Here is a 19,837-nt window from a genome sequence, read left to right as displayed (position 1 = left end):
CTGCTGCCTGCCATCCAATGTATTAGCAAATAACATTAGTGAAAAAGTAAGCTAAAATTTGTATACTATAATTTTAATCTAGTAAATGTATGCTTTGAAAAGGTAAAAATACACAGTTACTTTTCTTGTTGCTGAAACACAATATCTGATATCCACAAATTAAAAGAGTAAAAGTGTATTTTAGCTCAGTTTGTAGAGGTTTCAGTCTCATTTTCCGCCCTACTCCTGCCCTCCCTCAACCTCTTCACCCTTCCCTATTTACATTTTTTCCTTTTTTCACAGTTTTTCTTTTCTCTTATTTCCTGTCCCCTCCCCTTCCCACTTTCTCTTTAGCCATTTTCTTCCTATTTCACACAGTTAAACCACTTGAACCTTATTTACACTTTTAGTTTTTCACACCAGAGAAACTATACAGTATGATTATTTCACAAGAAAAAATTTTGGTTCTTAACTCCGTGCTTTTCCATTAATAATCTTATTTTCCTTTTAGCTAAATCAAAAGGTTGTTTTTTTTTTTTTTTTTTTTTTCCTGAGAATGAGTTGGTTGTACTTGCTGGTCAGGAAGGCAGGAGCTCTGCGGAGACTCTCACGTGGAACATGGATGTGACAAAGACACACCCTGCTTTTCTTGGAGGTGACCTTGTCTTTGGCGGAAGCTTTAGTGAAGATATAGTTGGATTTCATTTGTTCAAGCAAAATATAAATTGGCTTCTTTGCAAATCAAATTTTCTGAAGATAAGTCAAAATGTCTACTTAGTGCCCTGGATTCAAATCTGATTAAATGTCTGACTTTTCATGAGAGTGATGCATGTGTGTATGGTGGGTATGAAATCACACACACGTGCACACACCATGTAAAACTGTGACTAAATGCTTGCTGCACTCCCCCAAGGATTCTGTGAAAGGTCACTTCTTTGGGCCACAGTTCAAGGACTGGGAAAGTTCTTTTCTGAGAACTCTGGCTTTGATATCACAGCCCTTCTCTGGAACGTGCTTCCCTTTCCAGTCGCCCCACGTCCTGCCCTCTGTGTTCTTGGTCTTGGTGTTCTTTCCAGCTGGAGAAAGGGCTGAGTGAGTAGCATGTGATCTGGGGTCTTGCGAATGTCGGTTCGAAGGCTATTTGATAAGGACTTAAATGGCACGGGGAAAGCATTTTACCCACCCTGGCTCTGTCTTCCTTCTCCATACTTGGGTAAGATCAGTGATGATGGCTCAGGATCTAGAGAGAACCCTTGCGAAGGACATAGTGTCGACGAAAAGGGTTTGATCTTTCTCGTTTTCACTGCTCCTCTTTTTATAAACACACATGCTTGAGACAGCGAAAAGAGAAGAGCGTTGTCTGAGTGGAATGGGAGAGCGGGACCTGGTCTCAGCGTGGGCAGTGGACAGGCGAGAACATGGCCTTGCCACAGCACAGGCTCCCTGATTTGAACTTCAGCTGAGAACATTCGCAGGTTTGATTAGCTTTTTGCAGGGTACCAAGGTCGAATACGGACCCTTCCGGATTGGTCGGTCTTTCTGCCACAGCCTCACTCCTCTCCCCCTCTTCCTCTTCCTCTTCTCGTTCTCCTTCCTCTCCTATTTCTCCTTTTCCTCTCCTCCCTCTGTCTCTTTAATAAATGTTTCGACGCTTACCCAGCCTCGCCTATTAACTTTCTTCTTCCCTCATTCTGGTTGCTGTCATACAGTCATGCGATTACAAATCAAAATTACAAAATGAAAAAAGAAAGATGCTTTGGACGAGAAACAGGGCCTGCATGGTGTCGGCTGCGTCCCATTACACAGCATCTTGGACACAAATTAGAAACACCTACCCTGCTAGCCAGATAAGAGCCCACAGCCCTGAGGCCAAAGGGAAAGCCTCAAGTTGTCCACGTGAGCTTCTTTCCTATCCAGAGCTTCACCTTTCTTTCATTTTACTCCAGACGATTTGCCCAGGGTGACGAAGACATCACAGGGAGGTGTGGGCTGTTTCCATCACCTTACGGTGGCGGGTGCTGTGGAAATACTTCAGGTCCCCACAAGGAGCAGGTGGCTGGGCTACCGTAACTGTGCAGTGTGTCAGCACCGATGGCTATCGGGGGAAACAATAAGAATATTAATATTGTAGGGACAGATTCGGGACTTTTATTTTCTGTTCAGCAGTAAACAATATGTTGCCATGGATACCTTTAACTCTTTTCAAACAATATTTAAAAAGGAGTGTGACTAAGGCGCCTGCTTTTCCCATATTTACCTGCCAAATGTGAAATTATAGATACTTGAGTGATCTGAACTTCTCAAGCTGGAAACAGCCTCACAATTCAATTAGGTCCTAATTATTTACTTTACTAATTACCTCAATAAAATATTTCTGTTACAAATGAAGCCACTAATTAGGGAAAATGAATGTTAATAATTTTGTTTTGATTTAGTAATATTTATATATGCAAATAGGCTTGTGGGTTTTAAACAGTGTCAAAACAACAACAAAAAAGATTCATTTTGTTTTGTTTAAATGTATCACTACAAAATTTATCACTACAAAATTTGTTTCATTTTCGTAGTGTTCTGGAGAGAGCCTGGATACATTTATACCTTATACTTAGATGGAGTACTTTTTATTTAGAAAATGTTTTTTACTGGGGATTGAACTCAGGACCTTGTGCTTGTGAGGCAGGCGCAGCACTGAGTTAGATCCTCAGTTCTACTTAGGCTGAGTTTTGTTTCAAATGCCAATCTCAGTGACATATTCAAAGGGCAAATGGTTTCTTATTTCCTTGCCTCCTTTGCTTGATGCTTAATTTCTTTGTTGAAGATATTGGAAAGCAAGAATAGGGAGAGATTTAAATGCTAATTTTGTGTTTTATAAAGTTGACTATGAGAGACTTTGAAAATATAATAAAGAGGAGGGTGAATATAAAAAGGTGAGGGGTTAGGCAGGGGGAGGAGGTGTTGCATTATCCCTACCATGGGGCTTTGTCTGGAAGTGAGGGGTTGTGTCAGACAACCAACAACAAATGCTGGTGGGGCTGTGGGGAAAGAGGAACCCTGCTCCACTGCTGGTGGGAGTGCAGACTGGTGCAACCACTGTGGAAATCACCATGGAGATTCCTCAAAAAAACTAGGATTAGAGGTTCCATTTGGTTCCATTTGACCCAGTTCCCCCACTTCTTGGTATCTTCCTAATAGAATTAAAAGCGTCATAGCAAGACATACATACACACCCACGTTTATAGGTAAGTCTTGGAAACAGCCCAAATGCCCATTAACTGCTGAATATTTTTTTTTATACAGTGGAGTACTACTCGGCCATAAAGATAAATTTAAGGCACCTAAAGCTAAATGGATGCATCTTGAGACTATATTAAGTGACATGAACAGGATACACATGTGCAAATACCTAACTGTTTCTCTAGTGTGAGAAAGTATAATCGAGGACCAAACTGTACAGTAGATATGTATGAAATAGAAAATGTTCAAATGGGAAGGGGAGCTCGAGAGGGGAGTGAGGGAAAGGAGGGAAAATGAGAAAAGCAGGAAACAGTGGAAGCGAGGAGGGGAATGGGGAAAAGAACCACGGTCCATCACGTACAGGTACAGGTTCTCAGTGACGAGTGTGATAGGCATTACGTAAGGCCAAACGGTACTGAGAGACTCAACCATCTGAAAAAGAATGAGTTTCCGAGGATAGCACGTTCTGGGCGTGGATCGAGGAGAGGAGAGAGTGACCCGGGGTGAGGTAGCTGACTAATCTTACACATTCTGCGGTAGTTCCTCCTCCTGTGAATCGCGCCCCAACCCTGACTTCACCTCTGTACTTTATAAAATGCACTAAAATATGAAATGGGTCGATACTGGAAAATCGGGGGAGTAACCGTGAACCATGCCGAGAAAGCCATGAGTCCCATGGTGGAGTCGGGAGGGCTGCAAACCACGTGGGCTCTGCAGCCTGGGGAGACCCTGACACGGTGCCGTCCCCTCAGAAAGTCAAACGGAGTCTGCACAGGTCTCCGTGAAACTGCAGACTTGAAGCTGGCATTTCACTCCTGCTCCAAGGCCCAACAATTTCCTGAGGAACTGGGGTCCTCTGCATAGGCGCTCACCGGAAGCTCGGCTCCGCTCCGCTCCAGGGAGGGTTTTCTTCTCCTAATGGGGTCCGCGTGCGCAGCAGAGGGACAGCGGAGTGAACTGACCTCTCGCTGGTCATCAAAGAAAGTGGAGTTGTCATAGCCTGCCCTTTCTACTTGACTTTGAAGTGGGTATTCTGGACTAAATATTTGCAAGTAAGGTGTCTGTACGAAACATTGATTCATAAAGTGTAGGAAGAAAGTCGCTTTGTTCGTTTTTATTAAGCTTAGTTATCAGCTTGAAATAGTGTTTTTCTTGGCTGTCCTCCTCCTCCTAGGGCACGATGCCAAAAGTCTCTGCCCCACTTTCCCTGGTGAAGGAGTGAACCATGGACAGTGAAATGTCCACCCTGGGCATAAGCCGTGGCATCTTCACGCAGGGGACACACTTGTCCCGGAGGAGGCCTGGGCTGAGCGGCTGAAGCGGGAGCACAGGTGCCCCCCTCCCCGGCAGCACGACTGGGAGAGAGCACTTCCTGGCGGGATTTGTACTCGTGGACAAGTCTGTGAGTCCCGCCTTCCTCTTCCCGTGTGATGCACTCCCACACCTGGCACAGGCCTCCTGATGAACCCGACAGATGGGGCACATCGAGTTCCGTGGCAAGGATCAGAATAGCTAACGGGCCTGTGAGCCATGTGCACTGCCCCGCCATCCCCCTGGAGGAGAGAGGGACCCCGGGTATCAGGGGTGGACAGAAAGGTAGCGGGAGCAGAGAAGTCTGAGTCACCCAGTCTTCGGGACCCAGGAAGAAACGTGCTCTCCTGAGTGAAATAATCAGGTACAGGAGGTTAAATTCCACATGGTTTCTCGAATACGAGGGACACTATATATCAATACAGAGTAAAATAAAGGGGACGGTGGGAAAGACCTGGGGAAGGAGGCACAGCAAGGGCATGGGAGTGGGCATAAAAGTGATCGGGATGTGGTGTGTATGTACCGATTTCCCCAGGGCAAGTGTGGTCATTATATAGTTAAAACATGTAGCTATTGAAAAAACATGCACTTTTCATCTTGAGCTTCTGTTAGCTCTAAGTAGAAGTTTTTGATAAATTAGAAAGTTCCTTCTCTGTGCTTTTCTCTTTAGAGTGCCTTCCATAAATGGGAACCTGTACATGTTCTGTTTTTCGCTATGTAAAGAAAGGCATGTGATCGTGGGAATGCTGCAAAGCGTGAAGAGGAAGCAAAACAGAGTTAGAAACGTCACTGTCCTCTACCCTGCCCCTTACTGGTGCGATGAGTCTGAAGGCATTTGATCTAGTGAGGCCTCATGCTGCGGTCACGAGTAAAGGAGGATGGCAGTCACCTACTTTCTTGGGCCGTGATGAAGAACATTCAAAGATCTGGAAGATACAATGCTGATCCCATGTTAGTTCCTGCTAAGAGGAGGTAGTTCTGGTGCACTGGCCCAATTCATTTGCACATAATGGAAGATCTGGTCTTGGTTTTTCTCTTCTTTCTGTTTTAGGGCAGTAATGGGGAGTGAACCCAGCTGAGTGTTATCCTCAGCTCCTTTATACTTTTTACTTTGAGACAGTCTCCCTAAATTGCTAGGTTGTCCAGGTTGGGCTTGCACTTGTAATCTTCCGGCCTCAGCCTCTCACTGTTGAATTACAGACATGCTCCGCCATGCCCAGCTTGAGTCGTCTTCAATTCTCTTTATCTTGATACAATTATGATTCACATTTTCTAAAATTGCAATGAGTTATCTTTCAGAGCAAACAGGTGTTCAAGTGATTTCTTATTTTATGTTACAGCAGAATGTTGACATCACCACGTCATATTTATTCACTGCCCCCGAAGCCAGTTTTGTCATACCCAGCCTTCAATGACGTTGTACCCCTCCCCTATGGTTAGGTGGTGAACAGTTTTTCCTTCCTGTCTGCTGTGTGTACAGACTTAGCACTTTGGGAGGTGCTATAAAAAGGACAGTCTTGTTTTTGAAGGAATGTGGTTCAGAAGAGAAAACACACACACACACACAACAATGGCAGACCCAACAACAGGAGAGCCTTGTCCTAGAGCAGAAGCAGGTGTGGTGGGGGAAGATGGAGGCTGAGCCTGAGTCCTGGAGAAGGTGGCACGGGGTTGGACCGGTCACCCATGATGAAAGTGGGCTTTAAAAATTACCATTTATCTATAACACTGAATAATTTGAAATTGTAAATAAGAAGTATATTTATAGCAGCCTTAAAATGGAAAGAAAGTGATTACTAGAATAAAGGAACATAACATTTATTGAGAATTGTACAGGCTGAGTGCAATGTTAAGTGTGTTTACAGGTTTGTTCAATCATTAAATGTTTATCTGCACGTGTTAGTCATAATATCAGTTGCTTTGTCCCTTACAATGGTAATAAAAATAGTATAAGTGTTGTCCGAGATTGTGGATGTTCTAGGTGCTTGGTACTCTGAACAAAGAATTGAGCAGGATGCACAGCAGTAGAAGTGAAAGCATGGGTTTATTAAAAAATAGCACCTTTGGGGTCAGCAAGGAGCGCACAGCCTGAAAGAAGCAAGTGTCAGCATCTATGTGGCTTTGGCATGCAGGGCGTGGCTCTTGGAATGGCTTGGTGATGACTGGTCAGGGCCATCTCCTCCTTTCTGTTGGGCAGTTTCATCCTTGTTTGCATCTTCCAGGACTTGTAAGGACTCCGAAAGTTCATGGGGGAGGCATCGTTCAAAAACACAATGGGCATGAGACTGTAACTGATGAAGAAGTTGGGCCCCTTTGCAGTGTTTAAGACATCCTGTAGTGCATAGGCAGCTGGCTGGGGTTAGAGGTGTCTTCTCTGTTACTCCTAGAGCTGATTTTGCTGATCTTCCTGCCCAGAACCGCTGGTGCACACGACTTGTCCTCCCTAGCTGTGCTTGGGCTGTGGGAAGCGGGGCCATATAGTTGTGGAGAACTAGCTTTCTCTTTCACCTCTGCCCTTTAGCGCCCTGCCCAGGAACCTCTTCTCTCTACTGCCTGACTCAAAATAGCAGCTCTGAAGAAACACTTGACTCAAATGAACATCCTGTGTGGCTGAGCTGAGTTTGAAGCTCATCTATTTGACCATAAGGCAATCTCTGTAAGGCATGCTCTGTGGGCTCATTAAAATAAGTCAGTATGCAGACCCTACCAAAGGTCTTCAAAGGAAATTTCCTTCTCTTTGGCAAATCTTCCAGTACTAGGTGGGCCGCTCTGTGTTCTTAACTAGCAGGGAACACTGGATTGGTGGGACCAGAACCAGTGTGTTAGTTACCATACATTTAGAGGAAAAGCAAATCTCCTGTGATCAACATGGCTTACAAAAGGTCCCAAAAAGGTTTCTATGAAAAGGAAGTGCTAACAAATGTATTTTCTGAAACAAGGATTTATAAATCAAGATCACAAATTATAATTTTGTTGGACTATTTCTATCATGGCATTTAATATTATGGGAAATCTTTGTCTTATTAAGTAAATAGACTTAGAAATTCAACTTTATGATGATAAAATAGCAAGGAAGTTTAAATTAAATTTAAATGTTATGGTTATTGGTATACAAATTATCTAATCATGTTTCTTAACTTTTTTTGGTACCAGGGATCGAACTTGGGTCCTTAAGATGTTTCTTAACTTTAAACAAGAATATGGCTAAGCTAAAGCTTTATGTTCCCAGAACACTAGGGCCAAGCATTTTATTATAGAATATCTCAGCGATATTTCCACATTAAACATTAATTAAAACTAATGATCTCTTGGTCAAATATAATTTTGGTCAAACGTGAAAACATCAGACACAAGCTTACATACCACATGGTTTCTCTCACCTGACAAATCCAAAATATAAATAAAAGGTGAAACAACAGAGGGATGAAAGGGGACAACATGAGACCGGGGTTTCGCAAATGGGACCAAGAGACTGAGGGGCAGAGAGTGCGGAGGGGAGGCGTGCACAAGGGTCCAGGTGCGTCTTGGGTGTGTCCCGGGCGCAGCTTGCCATAATGACCGGAGTCACGGCCTGCTGCAGACATGAAAAGTAAAGGCGAAGCGAACCTAGGGACCGAGGCAGGGCGGAGGATGGGAAGGGGCCGGGGAGTAAAAAGAAAAGTAGATGAACCCGCTTCCCTAAGATGACAGTAAACACCCTGTTCTGCAACATGTACGAACGTGAACACTAATGCGAGATGGATGGAATACATTCGTGAGACTTATTAAATCTGTATTGCACATAAATGTGCAAGCATAAGTAGCTGTGTATCCGTATAAATGTATTATCTACCCATCCTTTCTCTCCCCTCCTTCCCCTCTCCCTCTTCTTTTTCCTACCTTTTCTACCTCTCCCCTCTATCTCTCTTCCTCCTTTGGCCCTTACCCTCTTATCCTCTCTCCTTTTTAGCTTACCTTTTATTGAGGGGGTGAAGAGTTTTTTTTTTAATTCTTAGATACACATTTATTTGAGCATGTCTACATATATTTATACACTATGAGGTAGCAGTGAAAATCTAATATCCTGATATCAACTGGAGCCCCATGTTGATTTTTCTTCCATAAAAATACCTCAGCATTTTTTAGTCAAGAAACTTAATTCTCATACTGAAATTTCCAAAGGTAAGAACTGTTCAATGGAGGCATTTTCAGAAAGGACCGGGAATGGCATGACTTGGTAGGCAGCAGGAGAGACACAGCTCGGGGAGGACCACCACTGATTCCGACTGGCTGTGCAGAGAGCTTGTTTCTGGGACCTGCTGGGCTACAAATGGGTCATGGACTCAGGGTACATCTTCAGGTATCTTTCCCAGAGAAGGACAATCAGACACCAGTTCCCTAGGAAGTCTTGGATCCGTGGGTGATGCCTCATTCCCCACTGGTTGACTGCAAGTAAGAAGTTACATACATTTTATTAATTATTTTATGAGATAAACTTTAGGTGATCACTCACATGTTGATACAGGAATAGCTGGGTAAAGCTGTAAGTTTCAGGGCTGTCCCTTGCAACAGTTTACATTATGCGGGTGTTGGTTGGCTGCACTGGGTGATGAAGGTAGATTGCTCAGTGGCCTGACACAGGGGTAAACATTACTCGGGGAGGACCACCACTGATTCCGACTGGCTGTGCAGAGAGCTTGTTTCTGGGACCTGCTGGGCTACAAATGGGTCATGGACTCAGGGTACATCTTCAGGTATCTTTCCCAGAGAAGGACAATCAGACACCAGTTCCCTAGGAAGTCTTGGATCCGTGGGTGATGCCTCATTCCCCACTGGTTGACTGCAAGTAAGAAGTTACATACATTTTATTAATTATTTTATGAGATAAACTTTAGGTGATCACTCACATGTTGATACAGGAATAGCTGGGTAAAGCTGTAAGTTTCAGGGCTGTCCCTTGCAACAGTTTACATTATGCGGGTGTTGGTTGGCTGCACTGGGTGATGAAGGTAGATTGCTCAGTGGCCTGACACAGGTATAAACATTACCTGAAGGGAGGGCAGGGACAAGGGGAAAAAATGAGAACCAAGACCTGTCATGTAAAGGAACAAGATCCCAATGATGAATGTAACTGTGCTGTAGACCTAAAATGTACCCATAAACTCAATAAGAAAAAAAAAAGTAAACATTACCCATATCGACGGTTAAGTCGTGAGGATGAAGATGGTAACGGTGTTGATGCTGTTAAAGCCCAATTCAAGGTTCTGACGCCCCTGTTTGGTCTTCGTGCCCTGAATATTTACTCGTGCTCTGGCTTCAGGTATGTACTCGCCCAGATGTCGGCAGCTGGCCGGTCCACAGGTAATCTCATACCCTTAGCGGCTTTGTCCCTCTTTCGCCACCTCGTCGTCGACATCGTCCACCGGCCACCGTTCCCCAGTGCACCTCAGCCAGTGCTTTACACTCTCAGAAGCCGGGCTCTCTCCGCTCGGAAACACCCTATTTCTCCCTTGCCCCTTCTCGGATCTGGCTCCACCCCGGCCTGCTCTGCCCGCACACCAACAAGGACTCCTCACTGAGGCACCACTTGGGTCTACGCCACACGAGTGATTTCCTTGGCTGATCCGCTACACACGAAAAGTGGTTTGCAAAGTCTCCAAAGGCTGCTCTTTCCACCGAGCCACATTTCCTGCTCTATAGTTTTCGTCTTTCCCATTTCTTCTCCATTCCTGCTTCTGCTGGCTGGTTTTAGGCCCCGTTGTCTCTGTGTGGTCCTCTGTAACCGACTCTCTTGGAGAGCTCCTCCCTTCATGCTTGCTTCCGTGTGACCCGTGTTCCCGGTTGCTCTGACGCACACACGTGGCGGTATCACAGCGCTGCTCGGGGTCCTGCGCTGGCTCTTCAGCAGTTAGAGGGTTAAATCTGAAATCTGCACAGAGCCTGGGGCCCTTTCTGCTTAGACTCCTTCCTGTCTGACTAACCTTTCTTATCACTGCCCATCAGCTCCCACCCAAATCAGCTGTATAGTGCGTCTTATCTCCTTGGGGCTGCTAAACCCATCATGTGCTTTTAGAGCTCCAGAGTTCTGCATGTGCAGTGAGCACTTTCTAGAGCTTCTAAACCCTATGGTGGCTTGGCTTAGCATCAAGCTCTCTTTTTAGGAGGGATTTTTCAGACCTGAGTCTGTGGTAGAATAATCTGATATCTTTCAGAGTTGTTTCTAAAGTTCCTTATGCCAAAATGGTGTGATGGCATAGTCCAGGGGGACTTGAGCCTGACATTTATGTTCAGCTCTCCAGGGTTCTAATGCGCTCAAGTGCTGTTCCTCACATACTCCGTGCATGTGCTGGGCTCTCTCTGCCACAGCCTGTAGCACTTCTTGATGTAGAGTATTTTCAAATCTCATCTTGAACTGGAACATGAACTTCTACAAAGCTTGGATGATGTTGTGTTCATAATCTTCACATCCAAACAATACATATCCATTGAATTTATAGTTATATTACTCTTTTTTTATAAACTTACTATGTTGTCAGACAATTCACAAAATTCACATTTTTTAAAGCATCAAATGAATTACTCATTTTTTTTCTCATTTGCCATCTTTTGATTTAGAAACAATATAACTTATGGCAGCCTCTAGAAATGATCTTTATTTTAAACGGTTTTTCTTGTTAAACTGATAGAAAAGTAAATCTTAAGCAGTGAAATTAAGCAAATGTGTAATCTAGTGTTGGCTGGGAATTTTACACACACACACATATACATATACGTTTCCTCTGGTGAAACCCACGCCAGGACTCCTATTCCCCTCATCTCTCCAGTGTATCCTAGAGTTCAACATTTTTTTGGTTGAAGCCTCACAGTTCAGAGTGTTATAGGGCCTGACCCCTAAAATGCCTATTATTCATTCATTTCTCAGGTTTTGTTTTCATTCAACACATGTGAATGTATGTTCCAAAGGGCGCTGTCCTAGCAGGCTGCTCATAAACACACACAATTAGGTGTGAGATGATGCTTAGCAAAGTCTCAGTAGAAATTCTGACAACAGCAGGCAGGGGCTCTCTCAGATTTTTAGGTAGGGGCGCAGGACTTCTCACATCAAGGCTTGTTTTTCATCATGAAGATGTGGTAGCAGAAGAGGCCAGTTCCTTCAGATGAGTCCAGATGAGGAAGGGAGAGGTCCCATGACTATATGACCATTGAGTGGAGGAAACTCAGGAGATCATAGGCTAAGAGCCTGCACTGCACATAAAAGTGGTCAACCAAAAAAATCCCTCAGAAAAGTGGCTGCTGGAGTTGTCACCCTTCTCTCTAGGATGCATCATGAGTAGAATTTGTGGACGAGTGAGGCTGACCATAGCCTGGGCAGGAAGCTGCCGTCTGACCTACGTGCCTCTGATCCATTGTGCACACGAGCTGTGGTCTGTGGCCCATTAGCTTGAGTGATCGGACAACCAGGCCGGCTCTGGCTGATTGTGCTACACTTCATTTCTTTGAGCTTCAGTCTCAGGACGTGTGCTCTGAAACCGTACGTGGTTTGTATTTGGCCATACTGTGCTAGGCAATCAGCTTCTTTCCTTTCGACTTGCAGTCTTTGCACAGTGTGTGGTAGATGTTTGCAAAAATGGCTAGCTAATGTATTATCCTGTACCTGTTTCCTTTGCCGGAGTCTTCCCACACTGACTCTTGGCTGCCTGCATGACTTACTGGCCCATGCAACATCAGCAAGCTCAATAGAAACATCTGGAGATCACAGCAGGGCTTGCTCTCTTCCTGCTATTGGCACCTGCTGTTATTTGTGAGAGCTATGCCCCTGACAACTGTTAAGGTCATTTAAGTGATAAGTCAACTGCAATGATTCGTGCACTGGCCAACTGTAAGGGATGCATGAGGGCATCCAGCGAATTGGCTCAGCCAGCTGAACCAGCCAAAATTAGTAGTTCTTGGAGCGAAAGAAAGGACGGTTGTTTAGAGTGACTAATTTGTGAGTGATTTGGTTTGCAGCAAATCTTCCAGAGAGAATGTTATCTGCAGAGGGTTGATAATACTGAAACAAATAAAACAAAATATGCGGAATTAGTGTTAGCAACCTTAGTGGCTAGAATTTTGTGAAGTCTGGAAAATTAGCAAGCTGTTGGTTGAGGATGAAAACAGACTATGATACATATTATGTTACATTGTGGAGCAATTGGTAAAACTGTTGCCTGCAGCGATTTGGGTGATTAAAAGTACGACCTTGACAAGATAATTTTCCATAAGATCGTTTAACATATTATTAGCTTCTTTTAGTTGTCTATGACATATTATAAAGAAAGATGTCAACTAAAGAAATAAGTGATCAGTATGCAAACAGAATTTACACAGAATACAGAGAAGCTGGGGCATATTTGAAATACAACTGTCATTGCAGTCTCTCTACCCGGGAAGAGATGCTCATGCAAGCTGAAAATTTGAGTGTCGATCAAGTCTAGCTCATTTCTAGTGAAACAGGGCCCCTGCATGAGGATCAGATTAAGGGCACAATTATCAGCACCTTTGTAATGATCTGAAAAATTTAAGATGAGTCTTGTGGGCTGTCTCATCCAGTCAAAAGGACTTCTAAGATTCTTGGCAGCATTGCCTCAAAGCAGCTCAAAAGCTGTCCAAAGTAGAGTGAAGTCAGCCTAGGAGACAAACGTGGGTGTAATGTCCCTCAATGACCTGTGCGAAACACACAAGCTCTTCGAGGGGATCGTGTCAGGAAAGGGCTGCTAACTGAGCTTGATAGACCCTGACACAGTTCAAATGAAAAGGAGGCCTCTGGAGTAATGATTTTCCATCCAAAGCAGACAGAAACCTACTCAATGGCTAACCCGAGCCACTTACATTTTACAGAAAAAGAAGAGTGCTTCAGAGGGAGAAGACAGTGGTCCAGAGAGTGCAGGAAGATCATGCTGGAAAATGTCTAGGATTCCACTGGTGAGCAGAGCAGAGTCCTAATCAGGTAGCGTTTTTAGTCTTTGGTGTAGGATTCTAGGCAGCATTTGCACTGTCAGATTTCAGAACTGTTATAGACCAATGATTATTATGGTTCTTCTGTTCTGTCTTTTTGAATAGGAGTGTAGATTGCGGCGACTTGGTCTCTGTCTGAATATTATATTTTGAGTGAATTGGGAGTCTGATAACATACATATGCTTTTAGCATATATATTCTGGCCAAGAGTAGCTGAACGGAGATCCCATGATTTAGATCATGAGGTCATGGACTTTTTGTGCTTGACTCCATGGTTTTATAAGAATTTTGCTAATCTCAGGAGAGGACGTTCTCATGTGGAATGTGGGATGTGGGAGGGGTCATGCATGGTCTTTTGTGGTGAGAGTGGGACAAGCCAGATTTCAGGTTGGCCGGTAAAGTCCCGTCATGGTTTTCATGACCCTTGGAAGCGTCTTTTCACCTGCAATTGAGAGTGTGACTTTCTTACATAGTTCTGTGTCCTATAATTGGATGTAGCTTCTTCCTTCAGCAAATCGGACATTAGCAAACTTGACTTAAGTGGAAGCTTAAAGGGTTCATCCTTCTCTCTTGGCTCCTGCTTCCTCCCTGTGGAAGTCATGGTTGAGCTCATCGGCCCGTATTCCCCAGCAGAGGGAGGTTCACCAGAACATCAGGTCACCAGCCCCTCCTGCGTACAGTGTGGTTTCAGGGGAGGCCATCTGGGGCCAAACCCCAACAGCCAACCAGGCACCCACAGAATTGTGAGCAAATATGAGGTTGCTGATTCAACTGCTAAAATTTGGGTGGTTTCTTAAGTAGAATACACTGGCTGATGTGATCTTGTCTACTGCATTTATCACATTATTCTTCAATTATCTGCCAAGAAGCCTTCATCTGTTATTGAGCTACCAGCACCATGCTGTAACAGACCATGTCTTAGTCAAGTCCCCAGCCCCAGGACCTGCATAATATCCGGAAGATAATTGGGAAGGGAAATGCGATGCGCTCTATTTGCTGTTGAAAAAAAATTTAAAAAACAGATTATGTTCTTCTCTACTAAAAATTCTAAGCTTTGGAAAATATATAAGAATTTACTCAGCATTTTCTGAAATGCAAATTGAACTTTTAACATCTTTTCTTCCTTTATTCCTTTCCTTCTTTCCTTTCTTTGTCACTCTCTTTCCAGATTAACGATTCACCTTCATCTTTCTCAGCTCTACAATCTTATTAAATTTATGTGTTAATTATTTCATGAAAAATTTATTTATGTTAATATATTTCAGGGATGCAACATGCTAACATCCTGCCTTAGTTATTCTCTTTGTCACTGGGACAGACACCCACAACTTAAAGAAAGATGCTTATTTAGCTCACAGATCATAGAGGTTCCAGTCCAGAGTTGGCTGGCTCTGAGGCAGGGCAGCACAGCCAAGAAGAATGGAAGAGGGGAGCAGCTCACCCCCTCCCGCAGGACAGAGACAGAGGGGAAGGAGAGGAACTGAAAGGAGATAAACCTATGAGGCCACGCCCTGCCAACTGCGCCCTCCAACCAGGCCCCGCCTCCTAAGAACACATCAACTAGGCACCCTATAACTCCGTCACTTCCCAAGGCCCCGCCTCGTAGCACAGGTTCTTGGGGGACATCTAGCTGTAAACCATTTTAACCTGGGAAATAGGGTTTAAAATAATGCAAACAGTACAAAAACAAGTAGTATTAGCAGTGAAATAAGAGCTATGTACTGAGTAAATTGAGTAGTGTAAAGGAGAATATTCCACCCATGAGGGAGAATAAGGAAACTCTGCCACTGTCAGTGCTGCAGTATAAGATTATATTACCAGGAAAAAAAGGAGGAGGACACAGCGAGAATAGAATGGGCGAGAAGGTAGACACTTCCCACGGGTGGCGGGGCTGAGGGCACATAAAAAATGTGCTCAGAGAGAAGGCCATAACTTTGAATATATAGAAAAAATAGAATATATTCATGATCAAAATAAACTAGAAAGAATAATTTCTTTAAAAAATTAATGAAACAAATTAAAATAGTGAAAATAAATAAACTCCAATTTTTTTCTTTGAAAACATCCACAAATTTGATCAATCTGCAGATAGGATGATGACCGAAAAAAAAAGGAAGGACAAAAGGCAAATTTTTGAAATCAGTAGGATTTAAAAATCCTACATACTTTTAAAAAGATTTAAGAAAATATGAAAAATGCTATATCACCAAATTTCATAACATAAAGAAATATACAAATTCCTTAATGATACAACTCACCAAAATTTATATGAGAAAATCTGAATAATTTTGTAAACATTAAAGAATTTATTATCAAAAAACCTCCCTATAAGGAAAAACTCCAGGTGACCTTTCTTTCTCTTGTCTAATTGCTATGGCTAATGTTTCTAGAGCTATATTGAACAAGAGTGGTGACAGTGGACATCCTTGTCTTGTTCCTGATTTTAACGTGATGGGTTTTAGTTTTTGACCATTTACAATGATGTTGGCTATTGGTTTTTCTTAGATAGCCTTTATCAGGTTGAGATAAAGACCATCTATTTCAACTTTCTGTAGGGTTTTTATCATGAATGTGTGTTGAATTTTTTCAAATGTTTTTTCTGGATCTATTGAGATGATAATATAGTTTTTGCCCTTATTTCTGTTAATACAGTGTGTTGTATTTATTGATTTACATATGTTAAACCATCCTTGCATCCCTGGAATAAATCCAACTTGGCCAGGATGTATGATCTTGATGATCTTCTGTATTCTGTTTGTCAATATCTTATTGAGGATTTTTGCATCTATATTCATTAGGGAGATTGGCCTGTAGATCTCTTTTTTGGTTGGGTCTTTCCTGGTTTTGGAATCAAAGTAACACTTGTTTCCAGGAATGAATTTGGAAGTATTGCTTCCCTTTCAATTTCATGGAAGAATTTGAAGAGTAGTTGTGATAGTTCTTCTCTAAATGTTTTATAAAATTTATCATTGAAGCCATCAGGACCTGGGCTTTTCTTTATTGGTAGTATTTTAATTACATTTTAAATTTCACTGAATGTAATTGTGATGCTTAGACTTTTTATATCTTCTTCATCAACTTTGGAAGTTTATATGTATTTAGGAATCTGTCCATTTCTTCTGTGTTTTCCATTTTATTAGGGTACAGGCTTTCAAAGTAGGTATTGATCCTCTGGATTTCTAGTGCATCTGTTGTAACTTCACCTTTTTCATCCTAATTGCATGAATTTGAGCCTTTTCTTTTCTCTTTTTGATAAGGTTGGCTAAAGGTTTATCAATTTTATTTATTCTTTCAAAAAACCAACTCTTCAGTTCATTGATTTTTTTTTTTATCATTCTCTTAGTCTCCATTGCATTGCTTTCTGCTCTGATATTTATAATTTCCTCCCTTGTACAGGCTTTCAGTTTGTCTTGCTCTTCTTTTTCTAGGAGCCTAAGGTTAACCATTAGGTTGTTTATTTGAGCTCACTCTGTTTTCCTAGTATGGGCATTTACTGCTATGAATTTCCCTCATAGAACTGCTTTCACTGTGTCCCATAGATTTCTGTATGTTGTATTGGCATTATCATTTGATTGTAGAAACTGTCTAATTTCTTCTTTAATTTCCTCTGTGACCCAATGGTTGTTCAGCAGGGTGTTATTTAATTTCCATGTGTTTGTGAAGTTCTTGCGTTTTTTTAAGCTGTTGATCTCCAGTTTAATTGCAGTATGGCCTGATAAAATACAGGGCATACCTTCAACTCCTTTGAATTTACTTAAGCATGTTTTATGAGCTAGCATGTTGTCTGTTTTGGAGAATGACCCGTGTGCAGCTGAAAAGAATGTATATTCTTATTTTGTGGGGTGGGAACACTCTGTGGACATCTACTAAGTTCCTTTGTTCTAAAAACTTGATTCAGTTCTGTTACTTTGTTGATTTTTTTGTCTAGATGATCTGCCTATTTGTGTCAGTGGAGTATTGAGGTCCCCACTACAACTGTATTAGTGCTTATTTCATTTTTCATATCCATTAATATTTATTTTGTATAGTTGGCATTAGTATTTGGTGCATATATATTTATGATTGTCATTTATTCCTCTTGTATTTTTCAATTTACGAGGATGTAGTGGCCTTCTTTGTCTCTCTTAATTAGTTTTGGCTTGAAATCTACTCTTTCTGCAAATGATAGCTATCCCACTTTTTTCTGGTCTCCTGTCACATGGAGAACTGTTTTTCATCCTTTTTACTCTCAGTTTATGAATTTCTTTGTGGATTAATTGGGTTTCTTGTATACAGCATATTGTTAGATTTTGCTTCTTACTCCATTCTAAGAGCCTGTTTCTTTTGATTGGTGAATTGAGGCTATTAACATTGATGGTTATAACTGTTATATATTGGCTTTTCATTGTCATGTTATTTTCCTGTTGTTCTTTTTTTAAAAAATTTTTCCCCTCTCCCTTATAATTTCTTACCTTGCCTGGTATATTTGCTCTGTTTGTCCTTATGGAGTTGTGCCCTTCATTTTATTTTTCCAGTATATTATTTAGAAGTGTGTAGAATGCCGGTTTGGTGTTCATGAAATTTCTCAGGTGTTCTTTGTTATGGAAGTATCTTATTTCCCCATCTTTTGAAAGATAGTTTTGCAAGATACATCAGTTTAGGTCAGAAGTTGCTTTCTTTTAGGACTTGGTACCTCACTCCAAGCTCTTCTTGACTTGAGGGTTTGTGTTCAAAAGTCTGCTGTGATTCCAATGGGCTTTCCTTTGCATGTGATTTGTTTCTTTTCTCTTACTGCTTGTAGTATTTTGTTCTTCTGTTGGGTTTCTGGGATCTTGATTATTATATGTCTAGGTGTAAATGTTTTTGATCATGGCTATTTGGAGTTATATATGCCTCGCTTATCTGTATGTCAAATTCTTCCTCTCTGTTTGGGAAGTTTTCTGTCATTAAGTCTGTGAACAGTTTTTTTTTTTTAATGTCATTCGTACTTTCTCCTGCTACTTCATGGATTCTTATCAATCTTATATTATTCTTTGCATCATCTAGAAATTGTTGGATCGATTTATGGTAGTTATTAATCTATCGCCCTTAACCATATGAATGAAATAAAAATCAAGGACCAGCCCAAAATAGGTTTATAGTGAATAAACTCTTTTTTTTCTTTTTTGGTACTGAGGATTGAACTCGGGCCCTTATGCTTGCAAGGCAGGCCATGGAACCACTGAGCTAAATCCCCAGCCCTAATAGTGAATAAACTCTTTAAAAAGCAACCTTACTCTTTAGGATGGGGATTTAGAAGGAGTAGGGAGGGGGAGGGATAGATAGGATAGAGAAAGATTAGAAATGAGGTCAGAGGACACAGGAAGATCACACAAACTCTAGGAAGATGTTGAAGAGAAGAGAAGACAGAACAAAATAGTCCGAAGTACAGAACAAACTAACAACAATAGGGAGGCTAGAGACCATAATCATTTTCTTTTAAAACTAATGGCAATTGAGAGACGGAAAAAGAGAAAAAGGGTAAAGAAAGAAAATGAGTTCAAATTAGGATAGGAACAGGGACAAAAATGGAGATGAAGGAGGGAGAGAGAGAGAAAAAGAAGATAAGAAAAAGAAGATAAAAAAGGAAAAATATTTGAGAAAGCAATAGATAAAATATTTTTAAATTATTAAAGATAAGTGAAAAATATTACTTTGAAAATAAAAAATACAATTAGAAATAGAGGGCCTCCTTCAGGGTGTGCCTCTGTTGACACAGTAGACAGCGTGGCAGGAGTGTGCAGGTCTAAGTTAATTAGTCTCAGCGATCCAGCAGCTGTCCCCCAAGGTTCAGGCTGATTTCTGGCTCCAACGCCCAAGCTGAGATCTCTGTCCTTGTGTGGGTTGAAGTCTGTGAGGTTCTACAGCAGGTTCCAGCTGTCTTTCCCCTGAAGTTAGACCAGGTTCCGATTGAGGTGCTGGTCCCTCCAGTTTACCAACTATGGTGGTCTGGTGAGCCTTTAACACAGGGATTTTCTTCACTTTTCCAGTGGGCTTCAGTTTTCATCTAGAGAGAGGCCTTCTTTCTCTTCGCAGCAGCAGGTGTGTGTGTGTGTGTGTGTGTGTGTGTGTGTGCGCGCGCATGTGCACTAATACCGCTGTATTGGCACCTGCGTGGCTGGGCTCCTCTGTGGCACCAGGTTGAAGGGGCGTGCCTACCACTCTGAGCAATACTTTAACTCCACGGACATTTTTGATGCATTTTTATTTAGCTACAAAAATTTAAAAATCTTTTATGATTTCTCTATTTTTCTGATCCATGGGTTGTGTGGAATTTTAAAAATTTATGTTTCCTAGAAATCTTAAGCTATTAATTTGGAA

General features: G+C 42.1%; 1 long non-coding RNA gene across 1 annotated transcript in view; it reads left to right on the top strand.

Moving 5' to 3' along the window:
• Positions 1-1,019: 1,019 nt before the first annotated feature.
• LOC109118177 overlaps positions 1,020-19,837 on the top strand; it is an 80,312-nt gene continuing 61,494 nt past the window's right edge. Inside the window, exons 1-2 of the long non-coding RNA XR_004515705.1 lie at positions 1,020-1,071; positions 13,381-13,489. This is a non-coding gene — a long non-coding RNA (uncharacterized LOC109118177). The remainder of the gene's footprint in view (positions 1,072-13,380; positions 13,490-19,837) is intronic.

This window comes from Fukomys damarensis, unplaced genomic scaffold (genome assembly GCF_012274545.1).
Source record: "Fukomys damarensis isolate Sample0158 unplaced genomic scaffold, DMR_v1.0_HiC HiC_scaffold_38, whole genome shotgun sequence".
Lineage (NCBI taxonomy): Eukaryota > Metazoa > Chordata > Mammalia > Rodentia > Bathyergidae > Fukomys > Fukomys damarensis.
The sequence above is the reverse complement of the archived record's forward strand: the minus strand, read 5'-3'. Positions and strand labels throughout refer to the sequence as shown.